We start from the raw sequence: 24,062 nt of genomic DNA, 5'->3' as shown, positions 1-24,062 counted from the left end.
ACTCTCCTGAGAGACACTTGTACAACTCAAAGGGGGTGCTGTCTGGCCTGGCGGCCTTTCCAGAGGCCAGTTCAGCCAGCGCCCCGCGGATCTCTTCCAGTGTTATGTCCAGCTCCAGTTTTGCTCTGACCTCTGATCCCACTCTGGGCCCATTGTCCGGATATCTGCCTAGTGGGCGCTCCCCACCCGTTTCTTCCTTATACAGGGTTTGATAGAAGTTTGCAAAAACTGCAAGGATACCCTGAGGTTCCACAACCTCCAGTCCATTCTCTTGAATGCTAGTTATTGTATTTTTAGTGTAGCCTTGCCTGACCCTTAACGCCAACTCCTTCCCCGCCTGCTCACCGGTCTCATATACTCCCCTCCTATATGTCCAATATTCTGCTGCCGCTTTCTCTGCCAGTTGTTTTTGTATTTCCGCTTTAATTAGGCAGATACTGGTTTGACTCTCTTTGTCTTCCTTTCCTTGTGTTAGATCTTGGCAACGCTGTTCCTCTGCCTTTACTAAATCTGCCATGACCCTGTTCCTATTGGCTTGAACTTTTTTCCTGGAGTGAGCAGCATAACTAATGACCTCCCCCCTCAGTGATGCCTAAAATGAATCCCACACGCAGTTTCTTGATGCGCTATATCGATTGGCATCAAAGTATCCTATGGTCCATTTTTGCATATATTCCACAAACTGTGCGTCTGACAGGAGTTTTCGGTTAAATGTCCAAGCCCTGCAGCTCCTAACCAATGCTATGCCATTATATGAGATTGCCAGCGGACTATGATCCGAGAGGACCTTGGGGAGTTTCTTGATACTGATCTTACTAATTTCCGTGGACGAAATAAGAAAGTAATCCAGCTTGCTATACCTCTGGTGGGGAGAGGAAAAATATGTGTAACATGGGTCGTTAGGCTCCTTTGCCCCCCAGACATCCGTTAGACCATGAGATAACATCATAGACCGAAGAGCCATAGATAACCTGGGTTTTCTACCAGCATACAAACTCCCTGCAGAAAGGTCTATAGAAATATTGAAGTCCCCGCAAACGTGGATGGGGACTGGCCAAGTAGCCAATTCCTCTTCCAATATTTCAAAAACCTCAGGGTCATAAATGCCGCAGATTGTGAGGCCACACTCCAGCTCCGCCAGGACCCATCTACCATGTGCATCAGACTTAGCCCGTTTCGCCGCCCCCAGCATAGTTTTCCCCAAAATCACAACCCCTCTTACTGTTGAGGTTTGAGTGGAGCATGCCAATATATTGAACCCCTCAAGCCTGAGGAGCTGCTTCTCAGCCCATGGTAGGTGGGTTTCCTGCAGGCAAAGAATGTCGATAGGTTCAGTTTTGACAAACTGTGCCAATCTTGCTCTCTTCCTCCAATCGTTAAACCCACCTATATTTATTGAATATACACTAAGGCTCGACATACCCACTATAAAAAAGGCACCCTACTCTTGCCTGCAGAGAATACAGAATAAAGATTTTTTCCGTAACATATGTGTCATTTCCTGAAATTACGAAAACTACAAAGATCGCTGTATCATAAATTCTCAGTTTATTTTGCTCCCCCACCCTCACCCCCCAACCCGTGACCCCCCCACACCTCAAGCTACCCTCCTACCCCCCTTACTACCCCCCTCCCACTGGAAGCACTCAGACCTTGATCTGAGCTGATGATGGTTGAGTGCAGCAGCACGGATCGTGGGCGCAGCTGTTGATTAAACCAAAACAATCAAATGAACCATATCTTACCCCACCCATACCCCCCCTCAAGAAAAGACGTACAAAAAAAAAACAGATAGAGAAGAGGAGTCAAAAGAACGAAGCTAGGCTAAGAAAAAACATAATAGAAATAAATATCCAGCCAGAGCATAAATCATTCTACATCCTTCTAAATCCTTATACCAAAAGTCATACTATCAAACTAGACAAATCTGAACAAGCAAAAAGGAGCAATCACGTTATGCATTTTTAAACCCCTCAGCAGGCTGAATCCTCCGCTATTCAAGCTTATTTAAGTTACAAAGAGTCCAAAAACTCCCTTGCTTTTACTTCTGACGAGAAGTAGAGAATCCTTCCATCCTTGATTATCTTTAACTGCGCTGGATTCACTAAGTAGACTTGGAGATGTTTATCCTGAAGGGGCTTGATCAACTGGCGGAGTCTCCACCGCCTCTCGACCGTTGCATGACAGAAGTCCGGTCTCACAAAAAAAGTCACTCCCTCGCTAGATCTTTTTACATCAGGGCGAGCTTTTTCAGAGACAAGCTGTCGAAGGACAAAGTTTCCCCAAAAAATCAAGACTGCCCTTGGCTTGTTGCTATTTCCAGCTCCCAGGCGAGGTCTAAACGGTGTGCGGTGTATTCTTTGCATTTCCGCCGCCCAGTTCCACTCCAATAATTCGGGAATGCTGACTTAAAAAGATTGATCATAAAGGCCCTGATGTCCGAGCCCTCTGCCCCTTCTGGAACCCCCAGAACGCGCAGGTTATTGCGCCTTAACCGATTTTCCATATCCTCCAGTTTCCACTGAATGTCAATTACCTGGGCGCTCTGGGAGTCTACCTTAGATGATGCTGCAGCAGCTTCCGCTTCGGTTGCCACAATCCGTTTCTCCAAGTTGGTGACCCTATCCCCCACATTAGTGTATGCCTTAGACAATTTTTTAACGACACCCTGCATCTTACGCATTACTGCCTGTGGCTTCCGGGTGTCCTGCCTTGCTTCTTCCCTGTGCGTAAGGATGGTCTGATAGATGACATCTAATAATGGAGGATAGGATGTGGGGACCTCGGTATTGGAGCTTCCCTGAAGGGGTGTAGCAGAAGATTGATCCCAGGCCAGATCACACATGGATTGTGTATGGGCACTTCCATGGGCAGCAAGTCTTTTAGCCGTGCTGGGGGGGTTCTGTTCCAAATCGCTATCGGAACCCAGAATGCTTTCCTCCTCAGAGGACCTCACCTCATCGGACCATTCTGCATCCTCTGATACTGAGAAGAAACATTCACTACTGTCTTTATCCTTCTCTTGTTCTATATACCTTTCATCCGTAAGAGTCAACTGAGCTAGAGGAGGGCACAATTGTGCAATCTCTTTCTCCTTCACTCTACCCGCATCCTCTTCAAACACCATAGCTTGCCACAGAGCCATCTCCAGCTGGTTACTTGGCTGTGAAGGCTGTACAGGCACTGGTTGTACGGTATACGAAACGAGTTCAACTGACCCCCCGCTTTCAGATGCAGCCCCACCAGGTTGTTTATCTGTACCTGTAAGTGCCAAGAGTTCGTCAGCTACCACTTGTCCCTCGGTTTCGGGCAGATCTTTGGCCTGCACAGCAGCGGGCAACGTCGCATCTACCAGCTCCTCTACTTCATCCGGTAGGGGGGTAAGTGCAGGATCGATACCTGCTTCTTTAGTCTCCTTACATTTTTGTGTCACTGTCTCCTGGGCTAGGGGCCGCAGCACCGTCGCATCAGCGTTCTTTTGGTTCTTACCACCATGAATCAACAGCTCCGAAATAGAAGGGGACTGCCGTAAACGCTGTGCTGCCAATTTTCCTCTCTTGGTTTGCGCCGGTGTTTCAACATTTTCACCTATATTCGGGATCGCTGAGGACGGAGTTAAGTTTGCTGACTCATGCTGTGTTTGCTCCATACTTGGAGCTGCAGCTTGGGCCATTTGTGCTGTCTGCATTGCCTGTGCTGATTGTGCTGCTTGTGCTGCCTGGGCTTTCTACTTTGCAGCAGCCGCTGCCTTTGCTGCTGCTCCTGACACCTATCTAATGCACTGCTATGTGCTGCTTTACATTGCTTTTTTTTTCAACACGCCATGCAAACTTGATCAAGATTGCATGTCTTTGTATATCCCAAAAAAGATTTCATGACAGCGCTGCACCAAAAAGTGATGCAACCTGACACAAAATCCAGGGGCAGCTACTCCATTTGAGCTGAAAACTAAAATGGTAATAAAGTTTATTTATTTCCATTTTATTTTTCACCAACCCATCCCAAGCTGTCAGAACGGGGCCGGCCAGTGTGGTCAATTGGCAGCAGCAGGGAGCTGTGCGCTTTAAAATGTGTCTTTGGCTGGCAATCTTCGGACGGCCTTCCAGACATGCGCATTTTAAAGTTCTCTAACCTAGCTGTCTTAAATAACTGGTTAGAGAAAACACAGGCTTCCAGTGCTCTTAGGAGCGCAGAGAGAGCCTGCTTTATCCAATCCTGATGCTGCTCTCATGCTTTGAGAGCAGCATCAGGATTGGGCAGTGCAGTTTCCTGCATCCCGAACTTCCTGAAGACACACAATGGAGATGGACGTTGCCCTGCCTGGTAAGTCAATTTATTTATTTATTCTTTTTTTGTGCCCTCCCCCACTTCACCACCCTCAGTACAACTAGCTGCCACTGAAAAAATCTTAGCAAATCTTTGGCCGCAATGTACAGGAATTCACAAATGTTTTTCTGGAGCATTTCCAGACAACTCTGCCCAGTGCAGGTTTCCAGACTCTAGCTGGAAAAAGTTTGCCACCATCTGAATGTTGAAAATCTGCCTCAGTGAGAGGTAGTAAACCTGCAAAGGGTAGGGTCTCAACTTTCTATATAATCATGGTCGGATGATATTAGAATATGTTCTTCATGATATGCTTATTTAAAGTTTGGCACTGCAGAAGGGTGTATATAAACTTTAATGTCCCTATAGGAACATTCTAATATCCAACATCAGAAATTCACGTGCATAGAGTTAGGTTTGCATGTACAGTTGTCAGTAAGACCACAGAGCGTGCCTTTTCCGCATTGATTCTTCGTATCCCTTTAAAAGTGAGATGCTTCAGTAGACAGTTGCTCTTCTTCAAATTCCACTTGTCCTTTAAGCTGAAAGTGTTATTTTGCTACAAGGGTATAGGGCACATTCTCTGAAAATTCGATGAATGAGCAATTGGCGTGAGTCTCACAACATTTTACTACTACTGTGCTACGGTCTAGCGCTGAAATGTGAAATTTGAAGATTTTATGTATTTATGTTCAAAAGTCAGCCAATATGACAGTGACTGTTATATGACTTTGAAAAGTTCAGACGGTATCACACAAATCAGAATACGTAATGCTGCCATAAACTCGGTCTACCCTAACTTTTGTCCCCGATGGTTGTCTACACCTTTAAAAATCTAAAGCAAAAACGTCCTCCTTTTTAAGAGAAAGTTTCTTGAATAATGCTTACGATAATATGACAGGTTCTGTATTATTAGCGTTATAAACGTAATGCTATGATTACACTGTATTAAGATAACTTCAAATTTTTTCTCATAATTTAATACAATTTAAGACACATGGTTGAAAATATTGGTTCATGGTCTCATAGCAACACGGATTTGTGAAAAATATCGAACCTCACTGTAACATTTTTATGTGAGAAATTCTATGATATTCCCGGAATACAAATGATGCAAAGTCATATATACATTTTACATGCATACTGTATAAACAATTTGCATAGTTGGCAGTCTGAAAGTTACATTTCTATTAAATTACGGTATATTTTGCATGAGTGAGAAAATCACTTATTTTACTATGATCAGCTGCTGGTTTTAGACAATGCTTTATTTGTGCAAGTGGTTGCAGGTAGTGGGAACCAGCAGCCGTTTCTGGGGACAGGTGTTTATTCTTTATCATATTCTTACACGGAGTAAAAAAGAAAAAAAACAGTGGAGGAATGAAGTAGAAACAAGAGAAAACTGGGAAAACAGAGACAGAGCAAAAACATCCCTCAAATGCAAGAGCAAGAGAGAAGTGTAGGGAGATGAAAGCTAGATGCATGAGTTGTAATCAAAACTACGCAGCCTTGGTGGTTGGCAAGCCCGGCATTTGGCAGGCCCAGTGGCCCATTTATTCAAATTAAGCAGTTAAATTGTTGTTTAATAGAGGACAGCACTGGATATGAGCAACGTTTGTAACAGTTAAATGCTCTTTCAAGAGCCCAGTCTATGCCACTACAAACACTCACACTAGGAATGACATGAGGAAGAAGTGAGATGTGTATTAGTACAGTATAGGATCAGTGCCTTCTCAAGGTCTTTGAGAGCTCATCTCTAGGTGCTTGTATTCTATTCAGTCTCTTTTTTTGACACCCACACTGCTATACTCTCTTTCAGCACTTCCATGCTGTGAGAATTCCGGATCCACCTGTCACTACAAGAGATGAAGGTACAGTTCCTACATTTCCATCTCTGTTTGAAGCGCTCAAGCTAGTTTATTACAAACAGACGTTGAGGTGTGCTGGTATGTAAGTGTCTCAGGCACACCTTCAATAACCTAAGGGTTTAATCTCTGTCTTTTCAAATTCAGACTAGGCTCCCTGAGCTCAAATAAATGGACTGCAAGCGCATTTAGTGAAACAATAACCCCTCAATTGTCAAGAATCTGGCTCCAATGTTAGTTTGCAATACAAGACCTTGAGACGGCGACAGAAGATTTCTTCCTTAGTCGCTGTCGAGGAGCAGAGTTTGTGCTGTGTTGTCAACTTGCATGGCTGCTACCCATTCGTGCATGTCATCTGAACAGCTACGCAAATCACAATTCTGCCGATGCTAGAGGAAATTATCCTAAATCCAGTAAAATGATCAGATATAAATGTTCAATATTAAGGGCCTGATTTAGAGTGTGGCAGATAGGTTCCTCGGTCACAAACCATATGGATATCCTGTCCACCAAACCCTGATATTTTCCATCAATTCCAACGGTGACAATAGTTGAAATGGTCCTAACATTGTAAATAAATTAGAAATTCATGTTGACCAGTTGCAAATGGTTCATAATGGGTACAGTCAGCTTTTAGAAGTTTACTAAAATGCTAACAAGAAGAAAAAAAAAGTTGATTTTAGTTCCAATTTGAATTGCTTTGCCTTTCAGTTCACTTTCATTGGAACATCATATTTCAATAATACAATTAAACAAGCAAAATATATGTTAAAAGGATAATTACACCTCACAGCATACATATTTTCAATTCCCCTCATAGTTCTGAGGCGAGCAGTATGATCTGGAAAGAGAACTACAGACACACTATGATTAGGGGAATAGCCATTGATTACTGAGTGGAAGGATCCAACCTACATCTTGGAAAAATAGGTTGCTAATCCATTTGCTATATATCCAGCTGAAGAACCTTCTGTGCTTCATATACACTTTATAAACTGTGCAACTGCAAAAATCACTGCCAATCAGAGATGGTCATTATTAGGGATGTAACTCCCCAAACTCTTCTGATGCATCTCAATTTAAAAATCAGTAATTCTATCTGAGGCAAAGTAGAGAAGGTGTTAAAATCTAAGAAGTGCTCCCAATAACGATTAGTCCTGGTTTTCAGCTTAAACAATACCCAGAAAAACAAGGGAGCATATTTTCAACAAAGTGGCGAAGAGAGGCATTAGCCATCTTTGCTTAACGCCTCTCTTCGCCACTTCTGAAACGCTAGGCTGCACCATATTACCAAGGATATGGTGAAGCCTAGCGTTTCCCCCTACGATGGCGGTAGGTTTTAAAACTTATCGCCAGCGCAGGCACCCATGCGCCAGAGTGCAAGGGTGTCTGCGAGCAGGGAGGTTTGTTTATGTTCAGGAAGGAGTTCCTTCCTGCACATAAACAAACCTTAAATGCCATTTTGTAACTTACACAGCACACATGTAAGTTACAAATTGGCATTTTTAAAAAGAGGTTTGTTTCTGTACAGGAAGAGATACCTTCCTGCACATAAAGAAACCTTGGCATTTTGTATTTTCTATGTGTGCTGCACAAGGCAGCATACATGAAAAAAGCAAAAACGAGGAGAAATGAAGCATTTCTCCTCGTCTCGCCACCTCAACACCAGGATTTTTCTGGTTTTAAATTTGGCGCTGCCACCTATTATCACCAAGCTTGATAATAGGTGGCAGCGTCAAAGGGAATGAGTGTTGCGGTGGAACGCCCACCGCAACACCCACTGCACGCCCCCTTTCACGATGAGTTTATCGTGAAAGGGGCCCTATTTACAGCATTTAGTTAATTGACGTGGCTTTAAGCCACGTTAATTGACTTAACACTGTCTTGATAATAGGGCGATGCAAATATCGCTGTGTTATCGGCAGAAAAGTGCCGATAACGTGGCGATAAGGGGCTTGATAATATGCCCCAAGATCTTTAGGCACGCTTGTTGTTCAACCTCAGCTTTCCCTGTCTCTGTTGTCAATGCTACTGAATGTTCTTTTTATTTTAGATATAAGCGCCCATAGGATCAAGCAGATACTCTTTGAAAAAACCATCTACAATAGCTTTTATGCCAAGGCAAGAGTTAGTTAAAATAGCTTGCTCATAGGTACTTGCAGAGGCCACTATCAGCAGCCAGTTTTCATGAGTGAGTACTGCGTTGTTTTTTGCTTTAACTTATTTTTTCCATTTTCATTGTTATTCTTTTATGTCCTGTGTATCTGAAGTCAAATCGCTCAATTTTTGTAACAGTGGCTACGTCTATCTGTTCCTGGGTAAAAGACACTGATAGTGTTTGCAACACAGCTATAATGAGGATACATGGCTATTTACCTGTGCTGCTGTTGGGGAGTTGCTCACTGGAATGCCCATGTAAAAGGTTCATTCACTATGCTCCTGCGGTGCCCTATCACCTCCATCATATGCAATAATTTGAAGGTGAATGTGAAGGTTGTATGCATATGTGGCTGAGCACAAATTGTAATGCATCCGACTCCAATGTCCTTCAAAACCATGGCTAGCTTTGGGCAATGGCTGAACAGAACCATACTGGACTTGGGAGCCTGCACATTTGCATTCCTTTTAGTCAGGCCCCTGGAATGATATGTCTGTGGAATGCTAGCACTCCAATTTTTGAAGTAACATCTGTGACTCTGCCAAAAATATGACTAGTTTGCTGCATACTTTCTGAACATGATCTGCATCCCTAAAAATGTAACCTGCTGTTTGGGGCCAATGTACATTCCTCCTTGACCAGTCCAAACAGTTTAGGTGTGCGGACAATAATTGATGACCACAGTAGGCACTAATCATGAAGATCCCCTGTCATTTCAAAACTGAACAAGACCCCACATTTGAAAGTGAAGATAATTTGATTCGTCTGGACACACCATTATTGAGTCTCATCTGTGTATGAATAATGCAGAACATTGACAGAACAAGCTAATAGGTGGTGATTATCGGAGACAAATTCTAAGACTGGTAGTTAGCAATTGCACACAAATCAAAATCTTAAAGTATTAGTCAACAACACTAACTTTTCACAACACACTGAGCACTTTTTTCTCTTATCCACATATCTCTAACCACTGATGATTTTTTTGTCAAATAAGTCTCTGACCTAGTTACCTTTAACGGCTTATCAAGTTTATTTCACTTCAAAAACATAAATCATACATCTGTAATGGCTAAAATAGTTTAAATACAAAGATAAAAACATAATTTGTACATATATATCAAACATTATAAGTAAGGGGCATTTCATCTAAGATTAGTTCTCTGCTCTTTGTAACTCCTAAAATAACTACCAAAGGATTGTTACTGAATTGGCAGACTGACAGTTCCCCCAGTTTGAGCTTTTATGAAAATACATATTAGGAAATGCCATTGGGTCCGATTCACAGAACTATTCTGAGATAAAATCCTAAACGTACTACTTTTAGGATATTTGGCAAGCTGTGCGTGAGTTTGAGACTTTCCTACAGCAGCATGTTCTTCAACACATGTCTGCTACATTGATAGACCTTTGGCGCACGCACATCAAAATAGAGCACCCACAAGTGTTATTTGATATTAGAGATTGTGTATATGTTGATGACTTAGCGCCAGTACAGGTGCTTGCTAATATTGTCACTATAGTCTCTTATAGAGGTCGGTTGTATGATAAGAGTCCCACTAAAATTACTCAGTTCCCTATGCTTGAAGTCCATCCAATCTATCATCCAGAAATACCTGCATTGACGGATCAGCACAGTGCGATCTCTAGACCAGCTGTAGCTGTCCATTTCAAGGAGCAATGGGTTTATACTCCGTGGAAAAAAAGTGAAGTATTGGCCCTTAAGGCTATGTTGCCTGATCACAGAAAAAATCCCACCGCCTATTATAAGAAACTAACAGAGGCTGCCTCTTCTTCTGCAATTACTCTTACCGATATCGAAATGTATTTTTGGTCTTCTTGTTTGGTTGATATTTGATGGCAGGTCCATACTCAAGATCAAGTCGCAGAGTTGGGAGCACATGGGATGTGATTAAGGAATGAGATCAGGAAAGGAAGCCAGGAGACAAACCCGGTGCTGAGATACTTTCTTTGCCTGGTCGTATTATTACATACATGCACCCACTTATTCCACCTAAGAAGGTGATTTGGGACAGATTGACGGCCTGTCGACAGAAGAAGGATGAGAATGTGTCTGAATTCTTTACTTGGTTTGAAGACACATTTTTGGATTATATTGGGCAGGATATGTTCACTGAAGGGGGAGTTTGTTTGCTGATAAGTTCGTTACTAATCTTCTTCCTGAAATAATGACTCATTTGAAGGTGTCTGAAAGTACTTGGTCTACGTCTTCTACCTCTGTTATTTTGAATATGGCACAATATTATGAACATAAAGAATACGAGGAGAAGGATAAAAATGACAAAAACATAAAGATTTGAAGACGAAGGTGTTGTTGCAGCAGGCATTTCGGGGTAACACCAGAGGGCAGGGAAGTCCTTCTAGACAACTCCCACATACCAGGCAGCAGTCAACAACACTTCTGGGGCAGAGTCAGTGTGTGTATTGTAAGGAGGAGGGACATTAGCGTAGCCAGTGCCCTGTGCTTTTAGAGAAAGTCACATCCCCTAGAGGACGGGGTTCCGGTGGTGGAGTCCGTGGGACTGACCGAAATCAGAATGTCACAGCTCCTGGGGGCCGTTCTGATAATATTTATTTTGATGACCCCAGAGATGGACAGTATATCATGATGATTATTTGATTAATGATGTGAAGGCATGTCCTACAGCTAGGACATCCAGGGATAGGGTGAGGGATCAGTTCAGATACCTGTGGATCAGCGTGGTCGTTATCTCACAGAGGATCTGCAGGCTTCACCTAAGGAATTTTTGGTGGACACATTTGCGACAAAGAGTTCTGTTTCTCGACTTATGGTCCCTGGGGTGGCACTGTCAGGCCAAAGTAATGTTTCAGTAGGTTTTTCAGGTGTACCGGTTGTCAGCCCCATTTTACGCCCCCTTGCATTGACTTTTGGCCCTTTCACTATAGAGTCTCAAATCTTGTTAACATCCAATTGTGATGACAATTTGATGGGTTTGGACTTATTGAAGAAGTTACATGCTACTATTTATTGCTTCCATGCTGGTGTTTATATTACTATGGGTTCAGATGTGAGTACTAGACATTGTTTCTCTCAGGATGCTCCCCTCCCAGCTGAATTTGCTGAGATACCCCCCACACTATGGGCCCCAGGTGATACAGATGTGAGTCTGTTGCACACACCACCAGTTTCTATACAAGATAAAGATTATTCTGTACTGCCCCTTAATCCCCAGTATAAAATACCGCAGGCAGGTGAACGGGCCCTTCTTCAGATTATTCAGGATTTGATATAAACGGGAATGGTTGAAGAAACATCTGCTAACATTTGCAATAGCCCTATTCTTCCAGTTCTTAAGAGGATACCCTTGGGTTCCTCTGAGGTCATTCATGATGTTTATCGCTTTGTGAATGACTTGTGCGATTTTAATAAAATAGTAGTTCTGCAATTTTTGGGGGTTCCCGATATTACTATGCTTTTAACAATGGTTCCATCAACTGCCACGTTCTTTTTGTGTTAATATTTTGAAAAAAAGTATTATTTAGTATTCCTATACACCCTGACAGTAGGTATTTGTTTGTGTTGACACTGGCTGGCAGAAGCTTTTGGTTCTGTCGCGCTCTTCAAGGCTATACAGAATGTCCTAGCATTTATAGTCAGGCATTAAAAAGTCAGTTGGATTCATTATTGCTTCCTCCAGGTAATGTCTTAGTGCAGTATATCGATGATTTGTTAATCACTTCTGATACAGAACAAGGTTTTAAAGAAAGTACAGTGAAATTGCCATTGCATTTAGCACATCAAGGTCTCTCTTCTGAAATTTTAGTATTGTTTACAGGAGGTCACTTATTTAGGTCACCTACTGTCGAACGAGGGTAGGAGGCTGACCCCTGAACGCCTTGGCACTATTGTTAATATGCCCATTCCACAACCTCAAAAAGATGTAAGCGCTTTCATAGGCATTCCTTCCTACTTTTGCCAGTGGTGCTCAAATTATACATTACTAATCAAACCTTTGCTTGCAATAACAAAGAAAGAAGTGCATGAGCCTTTTCCTTGGACGCCCGAATGTCAGCAGTTTTTTAGCAATTAAATACTGTGCTTTGATCAGCTCCGGTGCTTAGCACATCGAATTATAAAAAAATGTTTCTGCTCTATGTTCATGGAATGGTTGGTTGCACACTTACCGTCCTAAAACAAATGTTTTGGGGACAAACAGAGGCCTTGCGCTTATTTTTCTACTGTGCTTGACCCTGTTGCAAGAGACCTCCCGAGCTGTCTGAGAGCGGCTATGTTCACTTCAATCTGACAATTGGCTGGACTCGTACTTGATACAGACCTCACAGTTATGGTACCCCGTGCTGTAGACACACTCTTGAATAAGACAAAGACACAGCACCTCGCCAGTTCACGTCTTACTGGTTATGAATTGACGTTGTTTGCTAAGCATATCACGATCAAAAGATGTGCCACTCTGAATCCAGCCACGTTACTAACTCTCCCTTCTAAAGATGATGCAGTTGACAAACATGACTGTATTTTCTGGACAGAAGAAGAAACAAAAGGACAGGTAGACCTGACTGATGTTCCATTATCTGCCCCTCAAGAGGAACTATATGTCGATGGCTCTTGTTTTAAATTACCAGATAGCACCACCACTGCAGCGTATGCTATCACTATATTGCGTACAGTGGTAGAGACATCATGGGTCCCCTATCAGTCGCTGAAGCCGCTGAGCTGCCCTTATTCGAGCTTGTAAATTGAGTGAAGGGCTGGTTATCAATATTTATACAGACAGCCAGTACGCATTCGGGGTCGCACATAATTTCGGGCGATTTTGGCCAGAGAGAGGGTTTCTTACTTCTCATGGCACTAAGATTCAGCATGGCGAGCTTATATTGCGGTGTTTGCCTGCTTTAACACTCCCCAAGAAATTGGTAATAATCAAATGTTGCACCCATAGGAAGGTTGCTGATGATGTGGGTAGAAGAAATGCCTTAGCAGATCAAGTAGCTAAAGAGACTTCCCAAGGTAAAATGAAAGAATGTTTGTTGCAGGTCCAACAAGGTGAGTTACTGAGGTTGTTATGTTTGAAAATACCCTTGAGAGTGTAAAGAAGGTACAAATTGAAGCAACAATAGTGGAATTAGTGAAATTGCATGAGAGTACATCACAGTTGAACGAGGAAGGGTGTTGGATTGATAAATCTGGAGAACAGAAATGGATGTTGCCGGATGCATATGTTCTTCCGCTGGTTACTATGGCCCATGGTCCAGCCCACATTAGTGAAAGGCATTTGTAAATTGTTAGCCCCCGTATGGCATAATGATAACATATCGAAGACGGCTGCACATTTGGTGAAACATTGCATTGTATGATGCATAATCCACGGAAGGGTACGCCTACAATTTTTCAGCACCTACTTTTCCTTTTGAAGTCCTCCAAATGGAAAATATTGAATGAGAGAGATGCAATAATCTTAGGTATATTTTAGTGATTGTATGTGCATTCAGAAAATTGGTTGAGGCTTACCCCACTAAAGGTAATACGGCCATGACAACTGCAAAAGTACTCCTTAAAGAGTACTTTCCTCACTTCAGCTTGCCCAGAATTTTTTGGAGTGACAATGGAAGTCATTTTAATGCTAAAGTGAATAAATTGATTTGTGAAGGTTTACATATAATGCAGAAATGGTATGCTTCCAATCATCCACAGTCAGCGGGTTTGGTTGAGAAGTACAGTGGTACTCTCAAACTGAAATTGGCAACAATTCAGGAGACAACAGTGTTGAAATGGCTAGATGCTCTACCGTTAGCTCTTTTGTCAACAAGAAGTACAGCACATTCTAGAACAGGATTGTCACCTTATGAGGTCTTGTTCAGCGGCCCAGCAAATGTTTGGGGCATCCCACGTCCCTATAAATATCCCAATATTGAATATCCTGTGTTGCTTGATTATCTTGGCCAGTTAACATAAAGTTTACGTTCTATTCACCAACAGGTGTGGGAATCCCTACCTTCTATTCCAGAGGGGCCAGGCAACAACATTCAGCCCAGGGACTTTATTCTGCTGCGGGACTTTGAGAGGAAAAAAAGTCTGGAGCTGCGCTGGAATGGTCCTGAGCAGGTTCTGTTGGTGACACGGGCGGCTGTAAAGGTTGCTGGTCGAAAAAACTGGGTGCATGCCACCCACTGCCAGAGGATTCCTTTACCTTTACCATATGACCAGTGGCTCAAAGAGGGTGTCGGTGACACCAAATGTGAGCAAGTGTCCAGATTTGTTCCTTTCAGTGATGTCAATTAGACCTGGACATAGACAGATAAGGAAACAAACGATGTTTTGAATAAGACTGTCCCACCTGAAATACGAGCTATCCAGGAGCATTTGTTCATTGATTAAACAGTGCCTGAGGCTGGCAGGTACAATTTGTGCCCTCAGCTGGGCGCTACTGAGTCTAAGGAGAAGAAAGATTAGGGATGGACTGTGCAAGACAAGTAGTGCTGAGAGACAGTACAAACAAAATTAAATGAGATGAGTAGAAAATCATGCGTTTACTTTGCCTTTGTCATTTGAACATTTGAACATTAGTTAGGGAAAGCAGAAGTATACTTTAAGGGTATACCACCTTTATCGGCGTGGGATAGATTAAAAGAGCTTAGGTCAGAGCAAGCTCAACCGCCGGTGCTCAAGAGCGCCAACTTATTGATGGGCAATAGGTGCCTGTACCAGTGAGGCTCTGATGGACACTGGGAACTTGTATATTCACTTGCATTTTTGCTTCTTTGAATTCATTATGCATCCCTTTGGTAGAAAATTTGCTGAGGAGGAGCAGCCTATTTTTTTATGTTGCACGGCATAATGTGATGTGGACATGGAAATCAAAATAATATGTGTTGTTCTTTTGATTCTGCTCATAATAATACTGTGTGGGGTGTCAAACGTTTTGGAAAATGATCAAATTGTGCCTTTGCGCAGCAAGGGTAAGGTTATTTCCCCGGGCCGAAATAAAAGAACAGCACCGAGTAATGTATTTTTAAAAACACATAGGAGGTTCTTCGATGAGGGGGCCGCTTGTTAACCCACTCAATCTGTCACTAGTTTGTGAACTGCATATCCATTGTCACTTGTAAATTATACCTATACGCGACCGCCTCAGTTTACAGAAGTGAAAGGAGTGTTTGGTTTCGGTTATCCGGGACCATGTTTATACCATAGAAAGCCACTAGGGGTGGGTTATCCAGATTGTGATAACAATACATATTGCGACAATTTTTATATGGACAAGCAAAATGTCACATTGGTGGGTTAGCATTACAAGGAATTCATAGTACCCGAGAGGATGGTTATCACCCTGCTTGTTGCTCCATTGTGAATAGCACTGATACTTCACTGTATACAAATTGTTCAGGAATAATGCAGTACAAAAATATGATTCCCTTGGTGAATTACAAGGATCCCAGTACTTTCAGAATGAATTCCAGGTATGCAGCAGTGGATAATGAGGGACCGATTTATGCACACCCAGGGTTTTTCTTTTTGTTCAATGGGACATATTCCAATGTCCATAATGGTACATATGATGTAGCTTGTGTAATGATACTTCCTTTGGGTGTGCCTTGTAAACATGCCAAGCCTAACATACGATGGTTTAAAATGACCATGACAAAAGAACTTTGTGAGGGAGTGACCGATATAGAGGTCAATAATTACGTAATGGCATCACTTTTGGATACCACCTTTATTCTATTTTTACATTGGATGGCACTTCAATGGCCAGGGTTGAAAAGGCTAGAGAATATTTTGGATGCAAGCTGCAAATTCAATCTAACACTACTGTAGCAGCTTTGTGCGACATCACCACTTTGTTAGAAAGTATGCAGTTTTATTCGGAACAGACTACATAGGCAGTGGATTTTAATTTAGCTAAGAGTGGTAGTGTATGCGCGGTAGTTGGTGATCAGTACTGGGTTGGGATCAAGAATATGGAGAAGAATATTACCAAACACATTTTAGATATTCTTGAAAATGTCAAAGGAATGGAGAGTGTGAATTGGAGTTGCTCCTTTTTTGGTAGCTGGGGGTTGGATTCCCGAGAAAGTGATTTATCTTATTGTGGTATTGGTGCTTTGCTGTGTTTTTATTCAGTGCCTTCCTTTTGGCTATTCTTATTGTACCACTTTTCTCACACCCAAAAAGAAGATATCAATTCATGACACAAATGCTGCCATAATGCTTCAAAAAGATGTTGAGAGTTTGATGGACAACGCTGTTTCGCTTTCTGACGCTGATGGTATGGAGTGCTCATAATTGTCTATTAATGTGTTATATTATTATTGCTTGCAGTTTTGTTTCCTTTTTTAGAGTAGAAAATGTTTTAGCTCATGCTAAAAGAAGGGTCTGTTAGAATAGACCCATAAATGCTTACGCAGTCACTTATGTGAGTTAGCATTCGCTGCACCATTTTTTTTTCAGGTGCCATTTTAGGCTGCTTGAAACTGATTTTGTTCAATTCCGAGAAATGCCCCCTTTTGAGTTTCATTTCTGCAACAATAAGTTTTGTTTCAGTAATGAGCAGACTGTTCATATTAGCGCATGCCTTTCCCTCCAGATAGAGGCCCTCTCCCACTTGTCTGGTAGTGGGCACTGTGCTAGTGTATGTAAGCTACGAGAGTTGAAACCTGTTTTTAGTATTTCACTGTTCATCTGCCTGGAAAATTTCACTGTGAGAATATTTTTGCCTGGCTAAGAAACGTACATAATGTATCTCTAACTGAAAGAACTTTGTACATACCGAACTCCTTAGAATAAGAACTAGCACTGAAACACTATATTTTTTCATTCTTTTGGTGGAGATATAGAAATAAGTTGGCCTGGTATTTGTTGGGATGGTGTTCAGCACTGTGTGTTCTCTACCGTTTAAGGAGTTAGAATGGTTTTGTCTTCTTGAAGTAGGAAATTGTGAAAAATATCTGGACTGCACTTCAGAGTTGATACTGGGCCCCTGAGGTGGCCAATTTCAGGATTAAACAGTTTGAATAATAGAGAGGAGTGTCTTATATGTAACTTTATGAAATGCTAGTTTATAAACAATTCATGCTTCAATGGTAAACTGTTATAAATTGGGTTGCTGGTTGACTGAGGTGTGAGCCTTGGTCAAGCAACAGTCACAATCCCTTTCAGGTGTTAGAATAGACCTGTAAATGCTTACGAGGAGCCTTATGTAAGTTAGCATTTGCTGCACCATTTTCTTTTCAGGCGCCATTTTAGGCTGCTTGAAACTGATCTTGTTCAATTCCACGAAATGCCCCCTTTTGAGATTCTTTTTCTGCAACAATAGGTTTTGTTTCGATAATAAGTACACTGTTCATTTTAGCGCTTACCTTTCTCTCTAGATAGAGGCCTTCTCCCACTGGTCTGGTGGCTGGCCCAGGATGGAATGACCTTGGACTGTGCTGGTTTGTGTAAGATACAAGAGTTGAAACCTTTTTTTTAACATTTCACTTTTCAGCTGCATCTGCCTGGAAAATTCCACTGTGGGCGTGTTTTTGCCAGGCTATGAAACATACGTAATGTATCTCTATGCTTGTTGATTTTAGTCCTCTATGTAGCACTCCTGGTGACTTTATAGATGGGGCCCCACTCTGAGTGCACATCAAGAAACAGTTATTGGTTTGTGTAAGAGACTGTATGACCGTCTCTTATTTGGTACGGAAGGCCACGAGGGGGTCTTTAGTGACCCGAGTGGCCCCAAGTGGGTCCCTTCCTTCACAGGGTGATCCAAAAAAAGTCACTAAATAACAGGTGCTTAACCCTGGGTAGCTTGGCACAAAAACAGTCAGGCTTAACTTAGAGGCAATGTGTAAAGTATTTATGCAGCACACTAACAGTAATGATGTGAAACCACAACACTAGAAAAATCTCCTACCAATTTAGAAAAAGAGTAAATTGTATTACATTATTTGACACCAAAATAGAAAAAATCCAATCAGTAGGACTGGAGTTATGAATTTCTTATGCTTTTAGTAAAAACTAGGACTAAAAGATCAAAGCGCCAACAGTGGGCCTCTAGTTGCCTGAGACTGGGACAAAGTAATCAATATATATATTGATTTGAAAAATGTAGACAATGTTGTGGCTTTGACCAGATGCCCACTTACATATAAGGTTTAGAATCCTAAATGCAGAAGCAGTTCTCATGTTTGAGAACCAATAGTAGTTGCACTGTGATCAGCTGAGTATTACTCCAAAAACTACTGATGCCACTTGCACGTTATTCTTTGAGGGAGGGAAGTATATCCGATTTCAAGATAATGAAGAATTACATGCAAGAACTGCCTCTGATTCCTTCCTGATTTTCACCCAGAGTTTCGAATGGAGTTCATGAGGGGAAGTGTCAGGGTGAAAAACTCCAGGCCCACATGGTTCCTACAGATCTTATAAACCTAAACTTGCTCATAACTCCAACTAAATAGCTTAATTGGGTCAAAGCGAACACATAGTTATATGGGGCAGTTTTACTAATAATTGGCACAGCACAATGAAGCAAGGCAATTTGCTGCACTGGGTCAAATGGAGAGGGAGGGAATGTGCCCTAGCTACTAAGATATAGCACATTTCTGCTCTCACTCTGCATTGTGCACTTGTGGCTGCCAAGCACCAAAGCAGACACCCTTGCACCATGAGGTGCCTGCGTTACAGCCAGTATTGTTTTTGTGCAGGAAGGAATACCTTTCTGCACAAAAACACTCCTCTGAGGTTTTTCCCTCTTGCTATGTATGCTGCAGAATGCAGCACACCTAGAAAGATGAAAAACAAGGAGAAATGAACATATTTTTCCTCGTTAAGCCTCCCCTGGGAAGCCATACAGTTTTGACACATTCTCAGGTTTACTAGTGTTAGTAAATCTGGGAATGAGCCAAACCCATGGATACATGTCTTGGAACACACGTTCACTCATGGAATGCCTTCCTGGGGCAGAGTAACGCAAGGCAGCGACTTGCGCTGCCTTGGGATACTCCAGATTTACTATGCCACGCAGTGACACATGGCTCTGATTGGTATTGTAAATCTCACTAATGTGCTTTTGTTGCCCTTCTGTGTCACCTTGCATGACACAAGGGCAACACAAGCCCTTGATAAATTTGACCCAAGAGCTTTACTGGTAAATACCTCATAGTAATGCTTGGTGCAGCGTTACTGATATTGCACATTTTTACCACAGTTGTATCGGGCCAATGGGATATTAACATTGAACAAGCAACAGTATGCAGGAATTGATGCTCCAGTGCCAAATCAAGCATGCTAATTCTCTTACAGCCAACATTTAACTATTTCTGGGGGGGAAACGGAAATGGGTTGACCTGATCTAGCAGAATTTCCTATCCTGATGAGGTAGGAACATACCGTTGCTGCCAGCTACTGCTAGAATAGCTTTGCATGTTTAAAGAAAGCCTTAGTGTTTGCCAAAAGCACTGCCACCCAACTCCTTTATATTTAATCTCAGCTTTCCAATTCATCTAATTAAACATAGGATTATTTCCCTTTTCAACTTGTATCGGTATGATGAAGTTCAACTTGTAAACCATATGCTGCAGTCATGTGGAAAAGTATTTAGGGGCACATGCATCAAGCATTTTACCAGTTACCAATGGGCCGATTCGCAGAATCGGCCCGATTGCGACCGGGAAATTGCCTTTTCCGAAGCATTAAAGGCATTGCATATGCAAAAAGGGTAAACGCAATTTTGGCAATTACCTCATTTGCGAATGCATTGAGAGAAACGCAATTCATGTGTGTGCGCCACATGTGCAAACTTACCTTTTTGGGGGTGTATCAGGGGGCATTAGGCTGCCTAGCACCCTTGCAATTGCATTTGCGATTACCAATTTTGTCATAGCAAATTGCGAATGCATTCCCATTCATTCCTATGGTCCTACATGCCCATAGGAATGAATGGGAATGCATTCCCTTATAGCGAATCGCAATTTGTGATTCGCTATTAGGGAATGTTAAGGCTTCACAAAAATATTTGCGAATCCTTCATGCATAGGCATTTGCGATTACCAAATAGCGAATCCTAAAAATTTCTGGGTTGATCCACAATGTCTTTATGCTATGTCTTATTAAATGTATTTACAATGCAAACAGAAATTCCATTCCGGCACATTCTTCACAACATGTTTGAAAAGTGTAGTTGCAGGCCCTGTAATATGAATTTGAATAAATGTGTTTCTCTGGCAAACTTTAATTGTTCATTTACTGTTTTCTACAGGCTGATTCTGCAGGACTCTGTTCACTACAATCGGACAAAAACATGCATGGCCCTGAAATTTCTACTTTTCTTCAGATGACCTACTTGAGTCTAAATCTAAAGCAGGTCACCTGGACGTAAGGATCTTGATAATCTCAAAAACCTCTACCGGTTTCCTTCTGGTCTACTGTACCTGACGCTTGCTCACCTGGTCTTGCAAAAAACCTATTACATCCTGTGAGCAATCATTCATTCATATGACCTAACTATTTAAATCTCTGCCCCATTCTAATTTGTCTGGTAATGGCCTGCCATAATATCAATTCTTTCTTCTGCTCAGCTATTTTGGTCTTTCAAAGGTCATATGATATATACCCGCAGGAGGCTCACTGCCCTGTAAAGGCCTTATGACGTATAGCAGATTTTCCAGTTTTCTTTCAAGACTAATGTTGCCTCATTTCCTATGATATTCCAATGACCCTACTATGTCCTGTGATTCGTCCCTTTTCCCCACAAACATTTCAATTTCTGATTCTACCCTATCTCTATTTCTCTGTAGGTGGATGGACTGTTCATGTGCTGACAAGCATCCTTAAACCAACAGACTAATCTGTCTATCTCTGATGCAGTTCTGTCAGTGGACAGATGCCCTATTATGTTCTTTGACTTCACCAGTTTCCTACACACAATTAGTGTTCTCCTCTGCCTTAGGCCTCATGGCTTTGTGGAAAACCCACCATGTCCTGGTCTTTTTACACTTTGCTACAAATCTGCCTATGTAATGAATTGGGTTGCTTCCTGCACTGATCCTTTTCTATAAGTGTTTTCTCAACGCTGGACTAATGCTGTCTTCAGTTTTGGGGCACTGTTTTTCGTTTGCTTGTAGCCTTCACTTTTACAGATGTAGTTCATCAGACCCCTGTCGGGCCCACCAATAACACAATATTTTCTTACGTCTATTTTTCAAAATGGTATAAAATATTCATGTGTAGGCACTATTACCGGTCAGAGAAGTTGAAAATCCAGTCTGTCCCTAAAAATCAATGTCCAGCTTCATGTTGTTGTATACTAGAGCTACATGTCTGTGAACCTATAATCCAGGTATTCACAGATCAAGAAACAAACCAATGAAAGCAACACATGAAGAATACTAAGTGGAAAGGGATGACAGCAGAAGTGAGGCGGGGAGCCAAACATGATCCAGGTAAATGTGGCTGTGTGAAAGAGGAAGTATGCCTGAGTCTCTGACAGCTGAACAATATATGTGCACGAGGAGTTTGGGGTTGAATCAATGTTATGTCATGTTATATTATGTTATGCTATGATATGTTTTGTTATGTTATGTTATGTTATGTTCTGTTATGGTATATTATGCTATGCTGTGCTGTTATGTTATTTTATTTTAAGTTTAGCTACGTTATTTTATGTTGAGGTAATTTTCACAGAGTCTTTTCACCCATGAGGGTATCCTGGCACTTTGCAAGTATGTAGACCCTGGTTGGGCAGCCTTACTGAAAGAGCCAGGTCTTCAGTGATGAGGAGTCTCAAATGTGGTGTGGGAGGTTGTTCCATGTTTTAGGAATGATGTGCAAAAAAGGCAGAACCTCCTGATCTGTTATTGCATATTCGTACCATGTGTACTGGTGGAGTCCAGCTGAATGGAGGTCCCTATTAGTTTGGTGGAACTGTACAAGCCTGTTTAGGTAGGCAGGACATGTGTTGTGTAGTGCTTTGCATGTGTGGGTGAGGAGCCTAAACTGTACATGTGATGTATAGGGAGCCAGTGTAGTTCCCTTAGGTGTGGTGTGACATGAGACAGGCACATGAGGTTGAGCACCAGTCTGGCAGCTGCATTTTGGACAGTCCAAGGTCTTTTTGTGAGTTGGTTGATGATTCCTCCATAGAGGGCATTCCAGTAGTTCAGTCTGCTGGTGATGAGGGTTTGAGTAATGGTTTTTCTGGTGTTTTTGGGTAGCCACTTGAATATCTTTTTCAGCATTGTCAGGGAGCGGAAGCAGAGGGTGGTGATGGTGTTGACCAGGGTGGTCATGTCCAGCTTGCTGTTGATAATGATCCTAAGGGTTCTTGCTTGTGTCCTGGGATTGGGGATTGGTCCAAGGTACAAAGGCTACCAGGAGTCCCATGATGAGCATTCTTTCGGAACTTTACCACTTCAACTTGTCCTTGTAAGCTTTAGGTAATTGGACTTCATGTAGGTGGCCACTTTGGTAATAAACAAGTTGAAGTTGTTCCTGTTGTGTTGTTCCTGTTGTTGTGTGTTTTGTCTGAGTGCAACAGCATGATGTGTTGTCAGTATAGGTGAGAATGTTTGATGTTGTGTGAACAGATGACATCAGGCAGTAGAATCATGTATTTGTCGAATAGGGTTGGGCTGTGTGAGGAACCCTGCAGAACATTGAAAATTACTTTTCGGGCTTCTGAGGAACAAGGTGACATGTTGACTGTGTTTTTCTGGGAAGAAAGTTGGATATTCATTGGAGTATGGGCTCTTGTCTGCCAGCCTTGTGAAGTCACCTGATAATGATGGGATAGGAGGCTGTGTTTGACCGTTTCCACTCTGCGCAAATTTTCGCGCAGTGCGGGTATTTTATTGAGTTCGGATTTCCCCGGCCGTCCTCTGCACATGCCCATCATGACTACGAGGCGCCGGGGACGTCCGACGCCTGCAAGGGGTTAAAGCTGCTGGGAGGTCGAGTAGGATAGTGGATGCGAGAGATATGGTCAGCATTTCTTGAGTTCCTCTGGACCTGCTGAGGGCTTATTCAGGAAGACATTGATAGCTGCATGATTTCAGCCGTCCTGGAAGGTGACTGCATCGATGGAGGTGCTGAGGATGAGGGTGAGATCTTTGCTGATGTGGTTGAACCTTTGCCTAAGGCTTGGTGAGGATACCAGTCAGACAGGGTCCCAGTGTGAATGGGGTTTATGAAAGCCTTGGTTTCCTCTGTGATGAAGGGGTTCCATGTTGTCAGGATGAGGCCTTTTGTCTGATACCAGAAGACTTATTGCAAGGTCAAAGGGCTCCGGTTGATGTTCGAATAGATGGCTGCGATTTTGTTACAGAAGACGTCTGAGAGGTGGTTGAGCAATTCTTGGGTTGGAGTGATGTTGCTGGTGATTGATGCTGTTTTGCTGAGGTCCTTGATGATATCAAAAATGTATTTGTTGTCCTTTGAGCTTTTGTTCATGCGCTCAGCTAGAGCCTTCCTTTTTGATTCTCAGATTTGTTGGTGGTAGCGTCTCTGGGCAGATTTAATTGCTTCATTCTCCGATTATTCCTAGCTCCCTTTTCATCTCCATTTCAGTTGTTTGCAGAGCCATTTGTTCATTCTGCGTTCTTCCGCCAACAAGCTTGCATGCATTTGTATTCTTGTTATTTGGTTTCTTTTCATATTGGCCAGGGAGTCGATGCAGGTGGTAATCCAGTCATTAAAGTTATTGATGTCACTTGTAGATGGCCTGTGG

This window comes from Lissotriton helveticus, chromosome 4_1, assembly GCF_964261635.1.
Source record: "Lissotriton helveticus chromosome 4_1, aLisHel1.1, whole genome shotgun sequence".
Lineage (NCBI taxonomy): Eukaryota > Metazoa > Chordata > Amphibia > Caudata > Salamandridae > Lissotriton > Lissotriton helveticus.
The sequence above is the reverse complement of the archived record's forward strand: the minus strand, read 5'-3'. Positions refer to the sequence as shown.